Here is a 24,998-nt window from a genome sequence, read left to right on the forward strand (position 1 = left end):
TATTGCAATTACAACATGCTTCTTTAAATAAAATGTTTTTAATGAGTCACTACGTTACTACAATTGGGAGACTGATAACCAAATACTGAAAACATTCAGTTTAATTGGGAACATCTTTAATAAACTTTCGACAATTTCTGTATCATACTGATTACACATTACTATTTAATAGTATAGAAGACATGTGAAGTGTTATTTGGAACACTACTTCTCTTTGGTTTTTAATTATTTTCTTTACTTTAAAGACTGTGTGTTAAATATACGTGTCGTACTTGACTATTAGCTCAACAGAAATGATTTTAACTACAACACATGCCGAACGAAACAATTATTTATATTTCATCACATGTACCACTCAATTCACATATAATTTAGTGTCGAGAGCTTCTACACAAATTGGTACCAATTATTAGAGTAACATTTCACACTGTAGTAGAAAATGTGGTTCCAGGATTGGTCTGCTTAATCACTCGCAAACTCAAAAAACACCATGTATAAGAAAACCAAATTGCAAGCCATAATATGGCTGTTATCTAATAAACACATTACATTCATAGTTATTCCGCAAATGTCAGGTCCTTAACCTATATATACATTATCGAAGCCACCGGTGGACGACTATTTAACGAAAACAATGCGTCTACATTGAGCGAGACAATCTATAACACTGTATTTTATGAATAGTTTCTTACGATCAAAGGCGATCTTAACGTCTTTCTTGTAAACCTACATTGAGTATTAGTCTTTCTACTTTACGCTAACTCATTTTATGAGACTTTTTTACCAAACTGTCACGCCACTGGCGGGCTTAAAACAAGCAACATCGGAAGTATTTTATCAGACATACGACTGATCAAAACGTATAGTTACACTATTCTCCACTTCCTAGCCTTTGTGGAAACATTATGCGTGAGGTGCCACTTACGGCCCTAGTGCCATAGGGAGTTACTTCACACGTAACTAAATTTGAGAGGGAAGAACCTAAGTTTCACTAGAAACAGTTTGTCAAAAAATGTTGTATTGTTATCCAAATTTTAAGGTCTATGTCTTCCATTTATTCGAAATAGCAAGAAGACACAGAAGATACCAAACAATATTATACGTTTTCAAAGCAAACTTTATTTTAAGAGAGTGAGTGTTCCGAATGGGCACTTTCGAACCATTATCATAAAAGCGACTTGTCATTATGAGAAAATAAAATTTGAATATCTCCTTTAATACATTTTACATCTACATGGATATTCTATAAATCACACTTAAGTGCCGGGCAGATCCGAATCTTTTACTTTTGGTCCATAAACTAAAATCTACAAAGAAATAATATAACGTTTGAGAAAGGCACGTGAAACGACTGCGCTAGCTAGAATAGGAGAAATTACCCCAGAGGCAGGAGAGAGCGTATTAAAAAAATATCCAGTTATGGGGTCAATGAGGGAACAGAAATGGCAGTTTGATTCCATGTTATCCTTTTCATGTAATACCCACCTTACGCAGGAAACCAGATATTACGAGGGTCACTCCAAAAGGAACACACACTATTTTTGTAAAAATACAGTTTTCATTCTGCATGTGTGAAAGTTTTACAGTGTGTAGATACATCCTTCCCACTTGTTTTCAAATTTAGTTCAACCTGTTCCCGTGAGTGGCGCCGTCACAGCATGTCTTCAAGATGGCTGCTACACTTGACGTTCGTCAGAAGCAACGTGCTGTCATAAAATTCCCGTGCTGTGAAAACGAGACAGTGGGAAACATCCACTAGAGGTTGAAAAAGGTTTACGGAGATGCTGCTGCTGTCGATCGCAGTACAGTTAGTCGGTGGGCAAGCAGGTTACGTGATGAAAGCGGGCACGGCAATATTGAGGATGGTCCTCGCAGCTGCAGGCCTCGTACTGCACACACTCCAGACAATGTGCAGAGAGTTAAAGAATTGGTGACTGCTGACAGGCGCATCACAGTGAACGAATTGTCACGCTACGTTGGGATACGGGAAGGAAGTGTTTGCAGAATACTGAAAGTGTCGGCAAAAGCGGGCACGGCCACATGTCAGTAAAAAAAACCATGGAAGCGATCATAAAACTCGGATGGACAATACTGAAACACCAGCCTTACAGTCCTGACCTGGATCCGTGTAACTATCATTTCTTTGGGAAACTGAAAGACTCTCTTCGTGGAACAAGGTTTGAAGATGATGACTCCCTTGCGCACGCTGCCAACCAGTGGGTCCAGAATTTTATCGTGCGGGTATACAGGCGCTGGTTCCAAGATGGCGTAAGGCAGTTGAGAGGGATGGAAATTATGTGGAGAAATGAAAATATTGTTCCTAAAGGACGTATCTACAGACTGTGAAACAATCCAACAAGTAGAATAAAAGATGGATTTTAAAAAAAATAGAGTGCATTTCTTTTGGAGTGACCCTCGTAGTTTCACCACGGCGTGGGTAAATCAAACGGAAAGGAATGCAGGAGAAAATGGAACATAGCTGAGGCAGACGTACCGAGAAGCAGAGGTTGGCATCCCTGTGGGGGGAGCGCGCCGGTTTACAAGTAGCTGTGTATACGAAAGGCCGCGATAAAAACGCGTAGCAAGGACGGTAAGACCAATATTTACCTCCGCAGTGGGACTGCTGGGCGTGTTAACAGCGGTATAGTGCAGTGTACCGCATGCGGGACGCCGTTATCAAAAACACTTCCTGAGAAAGTTTCGACTAGCAGTACAACGCGCTTTCCGTAGTTCTCTCCACTTGACAGCACATGAAAAGCTTTATTACGAGCTTATTGTGGCGGACGAGGATGTAGGAGGTTCCGAGCTCGTAGCTAATGGGAATGAGTTTCAGGTCACCACGCACTATAATGCTACCAGTAAACCCCGATTACTTAAACAATGTAACTCCCATGCATAAAACATCTTCAGACTTCTGATTACTTTACTCATGAGTTAATGTATTTAATATCTGTCGTTCATCATGAAATCAGAAAAAAAGTTTTGGAAAGGTTTGAAATTATGCTTAAATTTTGTTGGAAGTTGTTAAGTCCTCTCAATACGAACCACAGAATGGACGTACTCTGGATAATTAGCGCTCCATTTTCAGTAAAAGCAAGTTTTGCATGCATTCCACTTTATAACACGTATCTCCCGAACTCCCATACAATGATACACGTTTCCAGAAGTATTGAGTGATGTGTTTCGATACTGTCTGGAAAGTGTGTTGCGAATACAGTCGGTAGTGAAGACGTAATAAATTAAAACGTCATGTCTGATGCTTAAGCTTTACTGCATGAACAGTGAAAATGCAGTAAGGTATAAACTATTTTTCTTCTGTAATACCACCTTTCAGACGCTTCTATTCTATTTTTGAAACTTCCTGGCAGATTAAAACTGTGTGCCCGACCGAGACTCGAACTCGGGACCTTTGCCTTTCGCGAGCAAGTGCTCTACCAACTGAGCTACCGAAGCACGACTCACGCCCGGTACTCACAGCTTCGTAGCCCGGTAGCTCAGTTGGTAGAGCACTTGCCCGCGAAAGGAAAAGGTCCCGAGTTCGAGTCTCGGTCGGGCACACAGTTTTAATCTGCCAGGAAGTTTCATATCAGCGCACACTCCGCTGCAGAGTGAAAATCTCATTCTGTATTCTATTTTTGTTTGTGCCATGTATCGAACATGTGTCGCTTCTGCACATGGCTACACTCCAGACAAATACTTTCATAAAGTACTTCCAAACACTTAAAATTCAATATTAACAAATTTCTCTTTCAGAAGTGCTCTTCTTGCTACTGTCAGCCTGTCTTTTATATACTCTCCACTTAGGCCACAGTTATTTACGTTCCTACTAATACAACGAAACTCACCTTTTGAAGTCTCGTTTCCCACTCGACATCGCCTCATTGAATTCGGCTACAATCCATTTATTTTTGCTTGTAACTGCTTTTCAAGACGTTACTTATTCCGTTCACGGATCTTGCACGTCCTTTGCCGTGTGTGGCAGAATTGTCACATCATCGGCAAACCATTAAGTTTCAATTAACTTTGAACTTTAACTTCCTTTCGAAATTTCTCGTTGGTTTCCTTTACTGCTTGCTCAACGCACTGAGTCAATAACAATGGAGACAGGGTGGAAACCTCTGCATCACTCACTTCTCAACTACCGTTTCCCTTTCATGCCCTTCGACAATTACTGTCTGGTTTGAGTACAAGTTGCAAATAACTATCCGCTTTCTTTTATTCATGCTACTTTCAGAGTATCAAGTTGCATTACAGACTACATTTATGTTGATTCCTTCAATACATTCCTACATTTTCGGTTTAACTAGTCCGGGATGCCTTGGAGCAAGTCCCACGGGACTGCCAAATCCACTGCAAATTCATCTATCAGACACATCAGTTTACTCTCGTCTAATATTCGCCCGGACAGTCCGCTTCCATGCTGTGCCATGCACTCAACTCACAGCTACAGGCTTTCTTTCGCTCTTTTAAATTCAGTTGCAGAGTAGCAGCAAAACATTGTGACCATCTGTTTAACAGCTTGAAATTGAAATTTGTGGTAAGTTCCTATGGGCCCAAACTGCTGAAGTCATCGGTCTTACACACTACCTAGTGTAACTCAACTAGCTTACGCTAAGGACAACGCGCGCACACACACACACACACACACACACACACACACACACACACACACACACTGATAGTGCGTATCAGGAACCTAACACTTTGTCGGTAGGTTTGTGGAGGTATGTGGCATTATATGTCTACGCACAGGTCACGTAATCCGCGTAAATAATGCGCCGCTTATTTGCGTACACGGTGATAAGCGTCCGATAGCGACCCAGATGGGTTGTATAGGATTTACATGAAGCGAATTTAGCCGCCGAGACATCAACATCAGTTCATTATAGTGCTCCTCAAACCACTGTAGAATGGTTCTGGCTCCGAAACACGGGCAATTATACTGCTGAAAGAGGACATTGCCGTTGCACGAAGGGATGCAGGTGGTCAGTAGCTGCCAGTGTGCCTTCGATTGCTACCACATGTCCCGTGCAAGCGCATGATAATGTCTCCCATGGCGTACTACTGTTCCCACAAGCCAGCGTCCGTGGCGCGCAGCACATTTCGAGCCGCCGTTCACCTCGATAACGGCATTTGTGGGGACGACCATAGAGCTACTGTAGCAAAAAACGTGAATCACCCGAAGAAACGACAAGTTTCCACTGATCGACGGTCGAATCCCTATGGCCCCGTGCCAAATGCAGTCGTAATTGCCGGTGTCGTTGGGTGAACATCTGAACACGTAAGGGTGGTCTCCTGCAGAGCTCCATGTTCAACAGTGTACGATGAACGGTGTGCCCCGAAACACTTAGTTGTACCAGCGTTGTGCTCTTTCGGCAGAGATGCCGTACACCACCATCTATCCTACTTCACAGAGCAGACAAGCCACCAAACCCCATGTTGCTCGAGGAATTGTGGACGTCCTATGGCGGTTTCATCGTCCTACATCTTTCCGTAGGTGCTCACGACAGTAGCACGCGAACATTTGGGCAGCTTCGAAGTTCTCGCGATACACGGTCATAGGCTCTGCGTAATAATAATTTGCCCTTTCCCAAAGTCGCTTAAATCACTGGATTTCCCCAATTTGCAGCCGAACTTGCCCCCCTTCTAACAGCCGTGTACCGCAAGTCTCTAGAGGAACAGAAGGTTCCAAATGATTGGAAAAGAGCACAGGTAGTCCCAGTCTTCAAGAAGGGTCGTCGAGCAGATGCGCAAAACTATAGACCTATATCTCTGACGTCGATCTGTTGTAGAATTTTAGAACATGTGTTTTGCTCGAGTATCATGTCGTTTTTGGAAACTCAGAATCTACTATGTGGGAATCAACATGGATTCCGGAAACAGCGATCGTGTGAAACCCAACTCGCTTTATTTGTTCATGAGACCCAGAAAATATTAGATACAGGCTCCCAGGTAGATGCTATTTTTCTTGACTTCCGGAAGGCGTTCGATACAGTTCCGCACTGTCGCCTGATAAACAAAGTAAGAGCCTACGGAATATCACACCAGCTGTGTGGCTGGATTGAAGAGTTTTTAGCAAACAGAACACAGCATGTTGTTATCAACGGAGAGACGTCTACAGACATTACAGTAACCTCTGGCGTGCCACAGGGGAGTGTTATGGGACCATTGCTTTTCACAATATATATAAATGACCTATTAGATAGTGTCGGAAGTTCCATGCGGCTTTTCGCGGATGATGCTGTAGTATACAGAGAAGTTGCAGCATTAGAAAATTGTAGCGAAATGCAGGAAGATCTGCAGCGGATAGGCACTTGGTGCAGGAAGTGGCAACTGACCCTTAACATAGACAAATGTAATGTATTGCGAATACATAGAAAGAAGGATCCTTTATTGTATGATTATATGATAGCGGAACAAACACTGGTAGCAGTTACTTCTGTAAAATATCTGGGAGTATGCGTGCGGAACGATTTGAAGTGGAATGATCATATAAAATTAATTGTTGGTAAGGCGGGTACCAGGTTGAGATTCATTGGGAGAGTCCTTAGAAAATGTAGTCCATCAACGAAGGAGGTGGCTTACAAAACCTATACTTGAGTATTGCTCATCAGTGTGGGATCCGTACCAGATCGGGTTGACGGAGGAGATAGAGAAGATCCAAAGAAGAGCGGCGCGTTTCGTCACAGGGTTATTTGGTAACCGTGATAGCGTTACGGAGATGTTTAACAAACTCAAGTGGCAGACTCTGCAAGATAGGCGCTCTGCATCGCGGTGTAGCTTGCTCGCCAGGTTTCGAGAGGGTGCGTTTCTGGATGAGGTATCGAATATATTGCTTCCCCCTACTTATACCTCCCGAGGAGATCACGAATGTAAAATTAGAGAGATTAGAGCGCGCACAGAGGCTTTCAGACAGTCGTTCTTCCCGCGAACCATACGCGACTGGAACAGGAAAGGGAGATAATGACAGTGGCACGTAAAGTGCCCTCCGCCACACACCGTTGGGTGGCTTGCGGAGTATGAATGTAGATGTAGATGTAGATTTCTTCGCTATAGTGATCCCCCGTCCGTATCTGCTCCGCTTACGTACATTTGTTGGCGCGTCACACGCCCCAACGCCACCAGGCGGCATAGAACGTGGCGGTGGGCAGTGGTCATAGCGTTTTGGCTGCTCAGTGTGTTTGTTTGGCGCACCCTCGTGACAAGGAGACTTTTAATGAATGGCGTCATCTTTCAGAGAAATTATTTTTGCATTGCTGCATTCGCTCGATATAAACTATGTGATCAAAAGTATCCGAACACCCCCAAAAACATACGTTTTCCATATTAGGTGCATTGTGCTGCCACCTACTGCCTACCAATCCATATCAGCGACGTCGGTAGTCATTAGACATCGTGAGAGCAGAATGGGGCGCTCTGCGGAACTCACGGACTTCTAACGTGGTCACGTGAAGGGTGTCACGTGTGTCATACGTCTGTACGCGAGATTTCCTCATTCCTAAACATCCGTAAGTCCACTATTTCCGGTGTCATAGTGAAGTGGAAACATGAAGGGACACGTACAACACAAAAGCGTACAGGCCGACCTCGTCGGTTGACTGACAGAGACCGCCGACAGTTGAAGAGGGTCGTAATGTGTAACAGGCAGACATCACAGACCATCACACAGGAATTTCAAACTGCATCAGGATCTACTGCAAATACTCTGACAGTTAGGCTGGAGGTGAGAAAACTTTGATTTCATTGTTCAGTGACCGCTGATAAGCCACACATCACGCCGGTAAATGTCAAACGACGCCTCGCTTGGTGTAAGAAGCGTAAACATTGGGCGATTGAACAGTGGAAAAACGTTGTGTGGAGTGACTAATCACGGTACACAATGTGAGGATCCGATGGATGGGTCTGGGTATGGCGAATGCCCAGTGAACGTCATCTGCCAGCGTATGTAATGCCAATAGTAAAATTCGGACGCAGTGGTGTTATGGTGTGGTTGTGTTTTTCAGGGAGGGGGCTTGCACCTGATGTTTTGCGTGGCACTATCACAGCACAGGCCTACACTGATGTCTTAAGCGCGTTCTTGCTTCACACTGTTCGGGTATGGCGACTGCGTCTTTCAACGCGATCGAACACCTGTTCATAATGCACGGCCTGTGGCGGAGTGGTTACCCGACAATAACATCCCTGTCATGGACTGGCGTGCACAGAGTTTTGACCTGAATCCTACAAAACACCTTTGGGATGCGTTAGAACGCCGACTTTGTGCCAGGTCTCACCGACCGACATCGATACCTCTCGTCAGTGCAGCACCCCGTGAAGAATGGGCTGCCGTTCCCCAAGAAACCTTCCAGCACCTGACTGAACGTATGCCTGCGAGGGTGGAAGCTGTCGGTGGGCCAACACCATAAACAATTATGTTTGCCACCAAGACTCGCAGTGTGATCCACCGCACTCCCCACAATTTTTTTCCCTAACATTCGCATTTTTAATAGGTTCTGACGCTTTATTATTAGTTTAATGTAAGTATATACACTATAATATTTGATGTTATGTAAATATAAGTTCACCTTTTTTTTTGAGGAGCGAGTTTGTTCGATTGACTTAATCTACACGACAGCTTGCGCTACTTGTAAAAGAAAAAGGAGCAAAATATATGTTTGTAATTCACATGTTGCAGAGATTCTGCTACTGGGTAGGAACAGTGATCAAGTAAGAATGACCTTCGGGTTTTACTAAAATGTGGGAATGATGAAATAATGTTTATCTTATGTGGAGAACTATCGCGATTTGTATCGCATTGTTTGAAATGGAACTGTTATAAGCCTGTGTTCTAACTGATTGGACATGATAATTTCCTTTTCGTCTTAAAACACGTACACGGATATTGAAGTTTTTATTTGTGTGTATTACCTATAGAACGACGTGACTAGCATATGGGCAATAGAGGAAATGTGCATTTTAACAGAGCTAACGCGGGAATTTTACGCGGGCCCGTTTAGTAGTGTGATTTACGAAAGAGAAATATCCCACACCTGCCGCTGGAGTGCGTTGTGATCGCGTATACCACGCTGGGGCCCACGTACCGTGTGCACAAGTCGCATCGTTCCTGAGCGTTCAGCAGCTCGTTGAACTCGGCACGCTCAACGTTGACATTCGACAGCACGGTCCGCGTGCCGACGGCGTAAGCCATTCTACACCGTATGATGAAGTCTAATAAACTGTGAGTCTACATGGGACATAAATACCACAACGACATTGGGGTGAACTATTGCGGGGGCAACTAGTTTTTGCTCAGGCGTGCTTACTTACATTCTGCTACACAACTTTACGATATTTTTGACAGAAGTCTGTGCATAATTACTCGGCGCGTCACACAAGCAAGCAAGTTAGTCAACCATCTAACTGCACGGTTGGAGGGCGCGGGCGCCTAGGTTGTAGATCGCCACTATGCCGCCCACAGATTACACAGGGCAGACTGTTTGTCTTGGTTCGGCGCGCCCAGGTGTGTCCGTATACCCACAGTACGCACCCTTCCGTGCGTTATTTCCGGAATGGCGGCGATACGCTAGGTGTGCAGCTGGCCCACTAAATCACCTCAACACGTAAACACTGGTCCCAGACTGTCTACTCACGCCACACACTTTTACGGCAGCAGTATGTTTCAGTTTTTTATTGTTATTTACCATGCTCCGTTACGTGAGGAGCCTACACCGTATGACGAGTCCCTGTTCTAATAAATTATGCTGTGGGAGCATTATGAAATGGATGACGGACTCCAATACCACTGAAAGTGTCCGGAAAAACATCGAATTTGGAGAATGAGATTTTCACTCTGCAGCGGAGTGTGCGCTGATATGAAACTTCCTGGCAGCTTAAAACTGTGTGCCCGACCGAGACTCGAACTCACAGTTTTAACGTGCCAGGAAATTTCATATCGGCGCACACTCCGCTGCAGAGTGAAAATCTCATTCTGGAAACATCCCCCAGGCTGTGGCTAAGCCATGTCTCTGCAATATCCTTTCTTCCAGGAGTGCTAGTTCTGCTAGGTTCGCAGAATAGGTTCTGTGAAGTTTGGAAGGTAGGAGACGAGGTACTGGCAGAATTGAAGCTGTAAGGACGGGTCGTGAGACGTCCTTGGGTAGCTCAGATGGCAGAGCACTTGCCCGCGAAAGGCAAAGGTCCAGAGTTCGAGTCTCGGTCCGGCACACAGTTTTAATCTGCCAGGAAGTTTCATCTATTTTGCAGCTAAGACAAGCAGCGAATTAGTGTTGGAACAACCAACTGGGCAGTCGATTGTTTTTTCGTTAAGTCTGTTTTTCCAGCCGAAAGAGACTTAGTTGCATCAAGTATATGGATGTTTTTTTTCCACTTACTCTATGGGTAGGAGGGTTTCCACTTAGATACAGGTGTTTTCATCGTAAGTATGGCGCTTTCTAAACATTTGTATTTCAAGCTTATACATATTCCCGATACTGATGGACACATTTGCATTCACTGTAATATTCACCCATCTGCTCTCTTTGTGATAAGATTTCTTGTTTTGAGTTAACTTTATTTCCTTAGAGTCATTAAGTTTACTTAGTGTAGGAAATACGTGCCGTATCATTTATTTTCCAAAAATATCATAATTAATAACGAAAATCGATACTCGCCCAGATAGCCGCTTCCGGAATTCGGGTAGGCGAGCTGGCCCCGCATCGAAACCGGCCGGCTGATTAAGGACAAGGGCCGATGTGCCGTCCAGCCTGGTTGTGGTTTTTATGTGGTTTTCCCCCAGATCCGACTAGGTGAATAGCGGGCTGGTACCGATCTCCCGCGCAGGTTACAAGTTACGTAAACACTTAGACAACATTCTCACGCTTGAACATGAGATTTGCCCTGGACGCAGACAGATGGGGTTCACAAATTTCGGACCGGAGATGGATGGAGGGGTGGGGAGGGGAGGGGCGGGGAGGGAAGGGGAAGTAGTCATGTCAGGAAGGGCATCCGGCCGCGAACTGGCACAAACACTGCAAAAATCCACATAACAAAGCTGTCCGCGTGGAGAAACGGGGACAGGCAAAGCAGAAGGGAATAGCTTTAGATGATTCCATAGGGTCTGAAATGTCGTCGCGCCGTTCGAGACAATTTTGAGAACAATGCACACAGTCGTTTGGATTGGCTGCATGGTCGCGGGTGGATATAAAGTTAGATACGGTTCGCAGCGGAGAGAGAGAATGCAATGCATTTATGAGAGCGCGGCAAACTGGCCTTGAGCCGCAGTGCACACACAATGGAGTAGAGCGAGGTGAGGGAACAGGAAAAACCGACCCGTGTATGGAAAGCGCCAAGGGTAGGAGGCGATTGCAATTAGATCCCTCGAGTAGACAGGGCTAGTTCAAAAAATGGTTCAAATGGCTCTGAGCACTATAAAACTTAACATCTGAGGTCATCAGTCCCCTAGAACTTAGAACTACTTAAACCTAACTAAGAACATCACACACATCCATGACCGAGGCAGGATTCGAACCTGCGACCGTAGCGATCGCTCGGTTCCGGACTGTAGGGCCTAGAACCGCTCGGCCACTCCGGCCAGCTTGAAATACTGTAAAAAAACTTTTAGACCACCGACAACTGACAGGTGAAAAGCTTTTATTTTACATCAGTTTCGGTCTTTCAGACCATCTTCTCAGGGAATAAAACTTGAGTTTATAATGGCATTTTGTGTAGAATGTTCACGAGGTGTGATCAAAGATCATTCGCCCATAACAAAGAGCCAGGTAATATGTCCGTTCGGAAATATGTTGTGTGGGTGCAATTACAGAGGCCCACTACGGATATGAAGTGTGATGTTTTAGTTCAAATGTGATATTATGCAACTGATTGACACAGACTTACTTGATAAAAGTGTTTGGAAATCAATCAGAACATATAGTGTGCCGGACGGAATGGCCGAGCGGTTCTAGGCGCTACAGTCCGGAATCGCGCGACCGCTACGGTCGCAGGTTCGAATCCTGCCTCGGGCATGGATGTGTGTGATGTCCTTCGGTTAGTTAGGTTTAAGTAGTTCTACGTTCTAGGGGACTGATGACCACTGCAGTTTAGTCCCATAGTGCTCAGGGCCATTTGAGCCATATAGTGTGTAAACAAACTGTATACAAAATTTCATATTATTTAAAGGAGATAAAAAACTTTTTCAGACTGACACAAATTCGCATGTGCACCGTTCCCGCTCGTGATACAGACGGTGTTCAAACTGCCGTGTGATTAACACTACTTTAGACATGTTACTGAAAATGTCGTGCATTTACGTTAATACACAACAGGCATCTGCGAGCTAATGATCGTCTAACACGATGAAAACCACCAGATATTTCTGCAACAATGGCTGCAGCTGCAGCTAAAACACGCAAACAGTTCTTCTGGAGTGTATATCCATATCTCGCACATAGAAAGCTTCATTAGCAAGCAGACGGCAATTGTGCATTAATCCAAACGACTGACATTTCCAGCAAAATCTCTAAAACAACGTTTATCATTGGCAGCCGGAACATTAATAGCGTCGAAATCTTCACAGACCCCTAGCGGGAAAACTGTGCACATGTGCTATTTTTGTTACGTAATATTTTTTACCTCCTCTAAGCAAACAATTTTGTAAAGGTGGCTTTGTTATTACAGCCTGTATACAGAGTGAAGGAAAATTCTCACACTAACTTTGCAGCGCTATTCCTCAGATAATGGTAGTACAAAAATGGTTGTCACAAAATTTTGTCTTGCGCATATTTCGGGCAGTAAATGGACTTTAAAGCTTCGCAATTTGGCAACACTGTGACCACATTTACGGTAACTACGAATGTCAGCAGATTGATCAGAGCCGTGCAGTTGGTGCAGTGGATAGTGTTTTGGGGTTAGCATGCAGGAGGTCGAGGGTTCGATTCTGAGTCGAGGCGTGGTACGGTATCTGGCGCCATAATCGTCATTCAGCGATCAGAATGAGTCTTCTACAAAACAAATGCAGTTACGTACTGCAAACACAGATATGGAAGTACAGTCGTTTTCACTGGGCAGCTTTTAAATACGCCTTTTGCATGTCGTGGACGTGAAATGCATCGCGTCATTGCATCTACTAGATTACAATCCAGTTTTGTCTGTATCATCATCCATTGGTCCCAACGAAATTATTTGCAAAGCACGTTGTAAGCCCTACTGGTGATGTGAGACCCTAACGAAATGTAATGGATCTAAACGTGGCGAGAATTATAGCTGATATTAATCGATGGGATCATTGGGGGAGAGGGTACACACTGTTTTGTTTACGCAAAATGTTTTCGATGTTTAAAAGTTTACAACAATTAGTGTGTGATGTTTAGTGTGTGTGAGAGAGACTGCACAAATGGACCATAAGGAAACTTAAAAGTCAACCAAATGAAGCAGAATCTCACATCGACATCATCACATAGGAATGACATGACATATACTCAAAAAGGCACTTGAAAATGGAAATCAATTCCCGAAACGCATCGTGCGAAAAATAAAATAAAGAAAATCGTGACTGGTAGCAGATGAGCTATTTATATACACTCCTGGAAATTGAAATAAGAACACCGTGAATTCATTGTCCCAGGAAGTGGAAACTTTATTGACACATTCCTGGGGTCAGATACATCACATGATCACACTGACAGAACCACAGGCACATAGACACAGGCAACAGAGCATGCACAATGTCGGCACTAGTACAGTGTATATCCACCTTTCGCAGCAATGCAGGCTGCTATTCTCCCATGGAGACGATCGTAGAGATGCTGGATGTAGTCCTGTGGAACGGCTTGCCATGCCATTTCCACCTGGCGCCTCAGTTGGACCAGCGTTCGTGCTGGACGTGCAGGCCGCGTGAGACGACGCTTCATCCAGTCCCAAACATGCTCAATGGGGGACAGATCCGGAGATCTTGCTGGCCAGGGTAGTTGACTTACACCTTCTAGAGCACGTTGGGTGGCACGGGATACATGCGGACGTGCATTGTCCTGTTGGAACAGCAAGTTCCCTTGCCGGTCTAGGAATGGTAGAACGATGGGTTCGATGACGGTTTGGATGTACCGTGCACTATTCAGTGTCCCCTCGACGATCACCAGTGGTGTACGGCCAGTGTACGCTCCCCACACCACGATGCCGGGTGTTGGCCCTGTGTGCCTCGGTCGTATGCAGTCCTGATTGTGGCGCTCACCTGCACGGCGCCAAACACGCATACGACCATCATTGGCACCAAGGCAGAAGCGACTCTCATCGCTGAAGACGACACGTCTCCATCCGTCCCTCCATTCACGCCTGTCGCGACACCACTGGAGACGGGCTGCACGATGTTGGGGCGTGAGCGGAAGACGGCCTAACGGTGTGCGGGACCGTAGCCCAGCTTCATGGAGACGCTTGCGAATGGTCCTCGCCGATACCCCAGGAGCAACAGTGTCCCTAATTTGCTGGGAAGTGGCGGTGCGGTCCCCTACGGCACTGCGTAGGATCCTACGGTCTTGGCGTGCATCCGTGCGTCGCTGCGTTCCGGTCCCAGGTCGACGGGCACGTGCACCTTCCGCCGACCACTGGCGAAAACATCGATGTACTGTGGAGACCTCACGCCCCACGTGTTGAGCAATTCGGCGGTACGTCCACCCGGCCTCCCGCATGCCCACTATACGCCCTCGCTCAAAGTCCGTCAACTGCACATACGGTTCACGTCCACGCTGTCGCGGCATGCTACCAGTGTTAAAGACTGCGATGGAGCTCCGTATGCCACGGCAAACTGGCTGACACTGACGGCGGTGGTGCACAAATGCTGCGCAGCTAGCGCCATTCGACGGCCAACACCGCGGTTCCTGGTGTGTCCGCTGTGCCGTGCGTGTGATCATTGCTTGTACAGCCCTCTCGCAGTGTCCGGAGCAAGTATGGTGGGTCTGACACACCGGTGTCAATGTGTTCTTTTTTCCATTTCCAGGAGTGTATAAACAGAAAATATTTTAATTAAAAAGCGTTTTATATTAGACGATTTTAAATTTGCCAAAAACGTAAAAAGTAATTTCTCCTAGTCTCATACAAATATTCTTGGAAATTTGCGTTTATAAATTTTTGACAGCTATGAAAATACTTGTAAGACTTGAAACAGAACAGCAGTGCACAACTGCTGCATGAATGGTTCATCATCTACTGCATGCGCCCCCGTTTCTAGTTTTAAATCTTACAAGTCTTTTCATAGCTATTACAAATACGCAATCAAAAATTTTCAGGAATATCTGTATGCTGTTAGGAATCGTTCTATGGAGCTAGGAGAAATTATTTTATACTTTTAGTCCATTTTAAAAACTTGTACCATTGAAAAGATTTTGTTTAAATAATTATTTCGTAAATAAGTTTCCAGTGTCGGGAGAGTATAGCGTAAATAGCGCGTTGCATTTTATATTAAAAAATGTGCCTTTTATTGTAATGGTGCAATCACAAATCTTTTTTAGACTCGTTACATCGCTAACGGTTCTCTTATCTTTATAAAATTTGATTTTATGGCACACGTTTTGTAGTGGAGTCCGACAAACATCGTCTCTGTCTCATTTTATCTCATAATTGTGTCTGGTCGAATGGACTTTGCTTTTTTGCTTGTGCAGATCTTCTCCTATCTGCACGAGAAAATCCAGACGAGGCTGCCTTCCTCTTCCTCTGCAATTTCTTCCCCCTTCCTCGTCATCTCCTGATAGCTAAAAAATATTTCACAGCACCAGACAGTGGAGTTCAGACTTAAAGACAAAGTGAAAAGAATGAAACATCCTTCATGGTCCGGGTACAGTCACTGAAGCGTGTAAAATACATACCTATATTACTAAGTGGCGAATATGAGCCCAGTCCCAATTGTAGGTTAACTATCTAATGGCTTCTAGAGGCAATGAAACTTTTTTTCAATATTTCATTTAGTTATTGACCGTATTTAAATACACTGACGGAGAAGCAATCGCAACACCAAAAATAATTAACACACAGTAATGAAATTTCGGGAAAATATTTGTGGAGGTAATTTAAATAATTAACATTGCAAGATCACAAGTTATTGTAAGCGCGAGACACGCCATCACAAATGTGAGATGGTGATACACGTAACACACTGCCGACCGGCGACACCACAGTGGTGTCGTGAGTATAGTATCGCGCAGTGGCCGGCGACAGCGGTTTAGTATCTTTTACATTCTGTTGGTGTTTCGTTTAGGTAACAATAAGTTACACAAGTCAACAAATTTTTTGTTTTTATAAATACTTGTGCCCTTTCATCACGGCAGACGAAAGAGACGATGAATGCACGGGACGTCTTGCCTGACATTCCAGACGACTTGGCCGATATATATAGAGTGATGCAGAATCGTCGAAAGATATTGAAATACGTCCAAAAGGATTCGGATGAATCGGACGAAGAAGACAGTGCACTATGGTCAGACTAATTTACCGAGGGCCAATAATAAATTTGAAGGCTGTCCGGGACCAAACGTATTTCCCAAAGATACACAGAGCGTCGAGGATATCGTAGAATTACGAATTGGGATCGATCTATTTGAATATATCAGCAACGAAACCAGCAAGTACTACAATCAAAATAGCAATAGAAGGAAACTGGATTTAAAAAATGCCAAATTTGTAGACGTTACTAAACCCGAACTTAGAAAATGGTTTGGGCTTGCTATGCTTATGGTAAATGTAAAAAAAAGCAAGGGTCGTTGATTATTGGTCAACGAATCAGTTGATAGACCGATATTTCGCAAAACGATGTTCCGCAACCGATTCAGACATATATGATCATTTTTACATTTTTCAAACGACAACAACAAACTGGATAATGCTGACCAGCTTTTCAAAGTGCAATTTGTAATTTATTATTTTTCCAAAATGTTTAAAGAAAGTTTAATCTAAGTCCAAACGTCTCAACTGATGAAGGAGTAATACCGAGGCGTGGACGGTTAAATTTTAAAGTTGGCATGTTCCGATGCTGTTTGATTCGCGTACGGGATACATTTCCTCATTCAAGGTATATTCCGGCGTTGGACAGCCTTTAGCAAAAACAGTGAACTATTGACACCTTGATATGGAAAGGGGCATCACCTCTATATGGATAATTATTGTAACAGGGTAGAACTTAGAGAAGTTACTTGAAAAGAAAATTCGAGTTTGTGCAACGATACGGCAAAATAGAGGACTTCCGGAAAAATTAAGCGCCCAAAAGTCATTGTGTTTGAAGCTTGTCATCAACGGAAAGGTGAGAAGCGGCCGGCGACAAGCCAAGTAATCCGAATTAGCGCTGCCGGCGCCAAGCGAATAATAATAATAATAATAATGAGCGTATGGCATAGGTGGCCGGGAGACTCCTCGCGGGGCGGTTCGGCCGCCGCTCCACAAGTTCTTTAACGCCACTACGGCGACTTGAGAGTGAATGAGGATGGAATGATGAAGAAAGACACACAACACCCAGTCATCTCGAGGCAGAGAAAGTCCCTGATACCGCCGGGGATCGAACCTGGAATCCCGTGAACGGGAAGCGAGGACGCTACCGAAGACCACGAGCCTCGGATAAATTTGTACGAGACGTGCGGGCAGCGATGTGTTAATAACCGTTGTAACGGCCAGAATGTTGAACACAAGCATGCTTTGTGTTGTACAGGTGCTGGATGATCAGTTTGTGTGGTAGAGTAGCATGCCTGTTACACTTGGTTGGGCAATGCAGGGACGGTTAATACCGGTTGCGCCTGACGCTCGAGTTGTCGTCCGATGATGTCCCATATCTGTTCGACTTCAGACATACCTGCTGGTCGAGCAGGCCTACGCAACACGCCGCCACTCTTGAGCACTTTGGGGTACAACAGTATTATGTGGGCGAGCGTTATCGTGTTGGAAAACACCCCTTGGAATGCTGTTCATGAATGGCAGCACAACAGATCGAAACACCAGACTGACGTACAAAATTGCAGTCAGGGTGCATGGGATAGGTACGAGAATGCTCCTGCTGTCACACAAAATTGAATGCAAACCCGTAACTACCAGGTGTAGGTCCAGTGTGTCTAGTACACAGACAGGTTGGATATGGGTCTCAACTGGCCTGCTCCGAACCAACACAAAGCCGTAACTGGCACCGAAGCAGAGCCAGTTTTCGTCAGAAAACACAACAGACGTCCACCCTGCCCTCCAATGAACTCTCGTTTGATAGTCGCAAATGGCGGTTGTTTGAGGTCAGTGGAAATCACGCTACAGGGCAGCAACAGCCTCAGAGCTGTCCTTGAAGCAAACGATTTGTAACAGTTCGTTGTGTTATGAAGTAACCGATTTGTAACACTTCGCTGTGTTACTGTGGTGTCAACTGCTGCTGCGGACGTAGTACGATGCGCCACAGCCATGCTGGCCGCTGTGGCCGAGCGGTTCTAGGGGCTTCAGTCCGCAACCGCGCAGCTACTACGGTCGCAGGTTCGAATCCTACCTCGGGCATGGATGGGTGTGATGTCCTTAGGTTACTTAGGTTTAAGTAATTCTAGGTCTAGAGGACTGATGACCTCTGATGTTAAGTCCCATAGTGCTTAGAGCCATTTGGACCATTTGAGCCACAGCCATACGCCAAACAAGATGGTTTTTTTTGTTATGATTTTAAGGCGCAAAACTGCTACGGTCATTAGCGCCCGGCCTGTGACGTAGGAAAAGGTAAAAAACCAAACTGGAAACCAGCAGCAATGTGAGCGAAACTCAAAAAAAGTGGGGGAACTAAACACAGAAGGAAAGCTTAAAAAAACACTATAGAAGGGGGGTTGTTTGTCCCCAAAAAGAGCTTCAAATGACTGACGTCATCTCACTAAGAAACTCCAGAACGCGATCGGCTGAGCGCGTGTCATCTGCTAAAATGGAAGACGTATCAGGCGACAGCTGTAGACCGGCGCGGAACGGAGTAAAATAGGGGCACTCGAGTAAAAGGTGTATCACCGTCCACAGTTTGGGGACAAAGCGGGGGAGGATCGCCACTTAAAAGATGTCGATGGCTAAAAAGACAGTGCCCTCTCCGGAATCTAGTTAAAATTACCTCCTCCCGACGACGAGTTCGGGCGAAAGAGGTCCAAGCACAGGGAGAGCTTTCACGTCCCGCAGTTTATTATTGGGAAGTGTCGACCAATTTGCGTGCCATAAAAGAGCAACACGACGACATAAAACACTCCGAAGATCGGCGAAGGAAATCATGTGAATGGCTGGCTGAAGAAGAGAGACTGCAGCCTTGGCCGCTATATCGGCCGCCTCATTTCCACAGATACCAACGTGTCCTGGGAGCCAGAGGAACGCCACAGAGACGCCCCCCAAGTGGAGCAAGCGTAGGCAGTTCTGAATCCGGTAAACTAGAGGGTGGACAGGGTAGAGAGCTTGGAGACAGAGGAGAGAGCTGAGCGAATCTGAGCATATAATATACTGTATGCGCTGATGGCGACGGATGTATTGGACAGCCTGGAGAACAGCGTAAAGCTCCGCAGTAAAAACCGAACACTGGTCGGGAAGCCGAAATCGATTAGGGGTGTCTCCAACAATATAGGCACTCCCAACAGCAAACGATGTTTTTGAGCCGTCAGTGTAAATAAATGTGGCATCCGTCATTTGTGCGCATAGAGCAGCAAATTACCGACGATAAACGAGAGAAGGGGTACCTTCCTTGGGAAACTGACAAAGGTCACGGAGCAGGCAGGTCCGGGGCCGGAGCCAAGGCAGTGCTGTACCCCAAGTTGTCAAGAAAGTTTTAGGAAAATACGATGGTCTTCCCTGTCGGTAGTGGCACGTGGCCGTCCGAAGCCACGTCTTCTTGCGACCAAACATTCTCGTCACCACCGCTGCCAGCAATGATGTACAATAGCTACATTTCTGCCAAGTCTTCCCGCAATATCGCACAAGGCACATCCAGCTTCTCGTAGTCCTATTACATGACCTCGTCCAAACTCAGGGAGGTTTTTGTAATGGTGTCGTTGTCGCTTTAAACGTATTCTTTACTAACATCAACTGACCACGACAAATCTCAAGGGTAACTAACGCTCACAACCACTGCAGCGCGTATTTAAAGCAACTCCGATTTGCATCCTCATAGCGCCTCTCTTCAGCGACTGTTGCCAAATTTGAATAGACATCATCTTTCACATGTAGAAACATGGCTACCAATTTTCGTTTATGTCGTAGAACTACTCCTTGGTGTTGCTACTTTTTTCCGCCAGCGTATTTTAAAATTTATAAATTTACGTTTAAGATCTCGCATAGTAAGGAATACAGTTACAAACTGTGCCTTTGAATTGAGGCTGCGTAAGTAACGACGCGCAAATACTCTAACCGTATTCATAGTGCATTGCCGATTGAAAACACTTAGCGACTTCGAACCAACTTTACAAATAATTTCAAAGCCTTAAGAAATTTTTTGTCGGTGACAACCCTTGCAAAGTGATGAAAGAAAGAGGTTTATCGTTTACTACATTTTCGCTTTTCACACAGTAAAACTACAGCATCAGGCATGTCGTTTTAATTTATTACTTGTTCCCAATATTTTCCACTCGCAACCAACTCTGCAGAGAGTACACACATACACCACTGAATGTAACCACAAATTTATACTGAGAGGGCAGTTCGAAAACAAAATCGTGCACCAACAACACTTTCGCAATTATGGACGGCTATACAGGGTGAAAATTATTTAAACCGACAAACTGTGAGGTTGTAGGGGACATCAAAACAAATATTTTTCCCTAATGTCATTTTTTTCTATGAGGAGTAATCAAACGGTAAACGAAGATTTCTCTGGCGAAAAATTAATTAAACCAACAAAAATGTCCAGAGGGGACATATCTGAGGATCGAGCAGGCCATGGTACAGGACCACCTCTGCCAATCCACGTTTCTGGGAACCGTCGGTCCAGGAATCAACGCACACGACGACTGAAATGTGCCGGCGCCCCGTCATGTTGGAACCACATGCGTAGTCTTGTAGGGAGCGGGACGTCTTCCAGCAATTCTGGCAATGCTCTGGCGATAAAATTGTAATAGTGCCTGCCATTTAATGGCCTAGGTAGCAGATACGGCCCAGTTAAACAGTTCCCAACAACACCGACCCAAACATTAACGAAAAACCGCATTTGATGAGCGCTAGTAACTGTGGCATGTGCGTTATCCTCACTCCAAACACGCGAATTGTGCATGTTGAAGACTCCATCACGCCCGAACGTTGCTGCATCGGTAAACAATACAGAGGATGGAAATGTAGGATGCATTTCACACTGTTCCAGGTACCACTGCGAAAACTGTGCTCTGGATGGATAATCAACTGGTTCCAGGTTGTGGACACGCTGTAAGTGAAATGGACGTAACAATTGCTCTCGAAGGACTGTTCTTACATTCGTCTGATTCGTCCCCACGTTACGTGCAGTTGCACGAGTAATGATTGAAGGATCCCGCTCCACATGCTGCAAGACAGCTTCCTCAAATTGCAGCGTTCCTACCTTGCGACGGTGTCCCTGTCTAGGTAATCGCTAAATGACCCGGTCTCATGAGGACGTTGGTACACAGCAGCAAAGGTCGTATGGCGCGGGATACGGCGATTAGGATATTGTTGTTGATAAACCCGCTGTGCAGCTCGTCCGTTGTGGTGCGCTACGTAGTACGCACCAACCGTATCAGTGTACTCAATCCAGTTGTATCGCTCCATTAGTAATCAGAGAAAATGCATTACTACACTGGTGGACAGCAGTTGCCTACAACTGAAGAGCATAATACGCCCTCTAACAATTGAAGAGCGTAATACGGCCTCCACCGGTTTAAATAAACGTCATAGAAAAAAATGACATTAGGGGAAAATAATTGTTTTGATGTCCCCTACAACCTCGAGAGTTTGTCGGTTTGAATACTTTTCACCCTGATGAGCGAGCATGGCTCAATATTTCTACAAAGGACTTACAGCGACTAAGTGCGTATCACTGTGCGACACACAGTACGGGAAATATGGCATTTTATATATGGAAGTTTGCTTCTTTACAGACTCGAGGCTGGGAAGGGGAGGGGGCGGAGTGTTACAAGTGTATCCTAGTGGAGAAGATATTCTGATGTCACAGAACCGTATACGTCTAAAACATTAAAGCAGTTCTGAAGGTACTTACGGTGTGTCTTTCAGTAATACGCGTGATAATTAAGGCCATCACCCACCTGAAACAAAGACAGATTACTGTTCTTCAGAACGTTAAATGATGACGTTAACATCATCGTCATTAGTTCTTTATTTCATAAATAGTATATATGAAGAGTAACGAAACAATATTACTTACTAGCTACGTTTAATTAATCGTAAAAAGAAGTGAAAACATTAACCATCCATCCATGTTGCTGTAATCTGTCAGAAGACAAGTTTGATGCGGCTCTCCACGTGCATAATTTTTTTCACACCTGTTCACGTCTTCCTCAGTGCCGGCCTCTGTGACCGAGCGGTTCTAGGCGCTTCAGTCCGGAACCGCGCTGCTGCTATGGTCGCAGTTTCGAATCCTGCATCGGGTGTGAATGTGTGTGACGTCCTTAGGTTAGTTAGGTTAAAGTAGTTCTACGTTCTAGGGCACTGATGACCTCAGATGTTAAGTCCCATAGTGCTCAGAACCATTTGAACTTGTTCGACAAGACGAATAGCGAAATTCTGCATGACCCACTAAAGTATCTGAACATTGATGCTGTCGATGACCTCCTTAATGGCTTTCTTTAGCTCAATTGTGGTTTTGGGGTTACACCTTATCTTTAGTATAACCCCACAAAAAGGAGTCGCATGTGTTCAGATCCGGAGAATATAGCGGCCGCTCGGGACACATGCCAGTGGCCTCTGGGTACCCCAGAGCCACAATGCGGTCCCCAAAGTGCTCCTCCAGGACATCAAACACTCTCCTGCTTCGATGGGGTCGAGTTCAGTCTTGCATGAACCACATATTATCGAAATCAGGGTCTCTAAGGATAATGGGGATGAAATCATCTTCCAGAATCTTCATGTACCGTTCGGCAGTCACCGTGCCATCAAGGAATATTGCATCGGTTATTCCGTGACTAGACACTGCACACCACAGAGTCACCCGCTGAGAACTGAGATACTTCGATCGCGAAATGCAGATTCTCAATCCTACAAATGCGCCAGTTTTGCTTATAGACGAACCCAACCAAATGAAAGTGGGCTTCGTCGCTAAACCGAACCATTCATGCGCATACTCAAATGGCTCTGAGCACTATGGGACTTAACATCTGTGGTCATCAGTCCCCTAGAACTTAGAACTACTTAAACCTAACTAACCTTGTAAGTAGGCTGTTTATGTTTTCTCACTGGCAACGTTACGTAGCGCTCTGTATGAAAATTACTGGCTGTGCTGTGTGCAGTCGGTGGCTAGTTTGCATTGTTGTCTGCCATTGTAGTGTTGGGCAGCTGGATGTGAACAGCGCGTAGCGTTGCGCAGTAGGAGGTGAGCCGCCAGCAGTGGTGGATGTGGGGAGAGAAATGGCGGAGTTTTGAAATTTGTAAAAATGGATGTCATGAGCTGCTGTATATATTATGACTTTTGATGACTATTAAGGTAAATACATTGTTTGTTCTCTATTAAAATCTGTCATTTGCTAACTATGCCTATCAGTAGTTAGTGCCTTCAGTAGTTTGAATCTTTTATTTAGCTGGCAGTATTGCAGTAGTTCGAGTAACGAAGATTTTTGGTGAGGTAAGTGATTTGTGAAAGGTATAGGTTTATGTTAGTCAGGGCCATTCTTCTGTAGGGATTTTTGAAAGTCAGATTGCGTTGCGCTAAAAATATTGTGTGTCAGTTTAAGCACAGTCTTCTATAATTTATCAAAGGGGACGTTTCAACCTAAGGACATCATACATATCCATGCGCGAGACAGGATTCCAACCTGCGACCGTAGCGATCACGCGGTTCCAGCATGTAGCGCCTAGAACCGCTCGGCCAGCGGGACCGGCGTCAACCAACATTATGACTCTTTATGTTTCCTTCTATATTCGTCCTAATCGTCTCATACTTTTCATCATCGAGTGGTTTTAATGTCGCGAACGCAGAACAATTGTGTTCCTCAGTTTTACCTATGCATAACTGAAGTCTGTAAATAAAGGTACTAATTTTATCTTCCAAGATAAATACCGGGTAGTTATAATTAAACTTTCCCTAGTTAACACGCTATAGCACGGAAACTAATTACCATACGAGTACCAAACTTGGTAGCATTGATGTCCACAGTATCGACTGCACGATTTCCACGCGTCACAGCGCTATCGTCAAGTTCCAACTATGTCCACCAGGTGCCGTGATCAGTCGTCGTGATTCATAATCTCACACACCTGACTAGTCGCAGTACACTTGTTGACGTGTCAACACGAGCTTAGACAAAAGAAGCAAGGCATTACTGGTGATGCTCTATTATGAAAACAACAGTAATACTGCAGCTGCATTGCAGCCTGAAAGGTCTACGGAAGGGTTCTCTCTCTCTCTCTCCACCTGCTGTGCGGAGCACGATGAAGTAGTTCGAATCAACTGGAGAACAGGGCACCGTTCCGGGAAGATGGCGACGACCGGTTGCACCACATGTGGCTGATGAAATCGCTGTTGCTATGCGGACAACGCTGCGCGCAATTCCCGATCGTCAGGCAGTGCGAGTGCTGTGTCACGACAGTTGGAAATCCCGTGGTCCACTGTAGGGAAGGTGCTCTGAGCCATTCTCAAATGGTATCCGTACAAGATCCATATCGTAAAGCAGCTTCCAAGACAGGACGCACAACGACGTGTTGACTTCGCCCTCTGCTTTCTCGCGAGGACTGAAGCTGACGAGGGTGGCTCCGGGCCATCCGATGGACAGACAAAGCTCATTTTTCTCTGAGGGTGAGGAACACACAGAACTGCCGAGTGTAGGGATCTTCTTCTCAAGTCACGTGTCACCGTAGGGTGTGGCTTAACGGCTACGCTCATCAAAATGGCTCTG

The 24,998-nt window shown here is 45.2% G+C and overlaps 1 protein-coding gene and 1 long non-coding RNA gene across 2 annotated transcripts in view; both read right to left on the minus strand.

The window, feature by feature from the left end:
• The window catches only part of LOC126106904 (uncharacterized), a 196,931-nt gene extending 174,735 nt beyond the window's left edge, over positions 1-22,196 (minus strand). The window contains exon 1 of the long non-coding RNA XR_007523417.1: positions 22,151-22,196. This is a non-coding gene — a long non-coding RNA (uncharacterized LOC126106904). The remainder of the gene's footprint in view (positions 1-22,150) is intronic.
• The window catches only part of LOC126106901 (alpha-actinin, sarcomeric), a 533,945-nt gene that overhangs the window by 367,582 nt on the left and 141,365 nt on the right, over positions 1-24,998 (minus strand). The gene's annotated exons all lie outside the window — the stretch shown is intronic.

This window comes from Schistocerca cancellata, chromosome 10 (genome assembly GCF_023864275.1).
Source record: "Schistocerca cancellata isolate TAMUIC-IGC-003103 chromosome 10, iqSchCanc2.1, whole genome shotgun sequence".
NCBI lineage: Eukaryota > Metazoa > Arthropoda > Insecta > Orthoptera > Acrididae > Schistocerca > Schistocerca cancellata.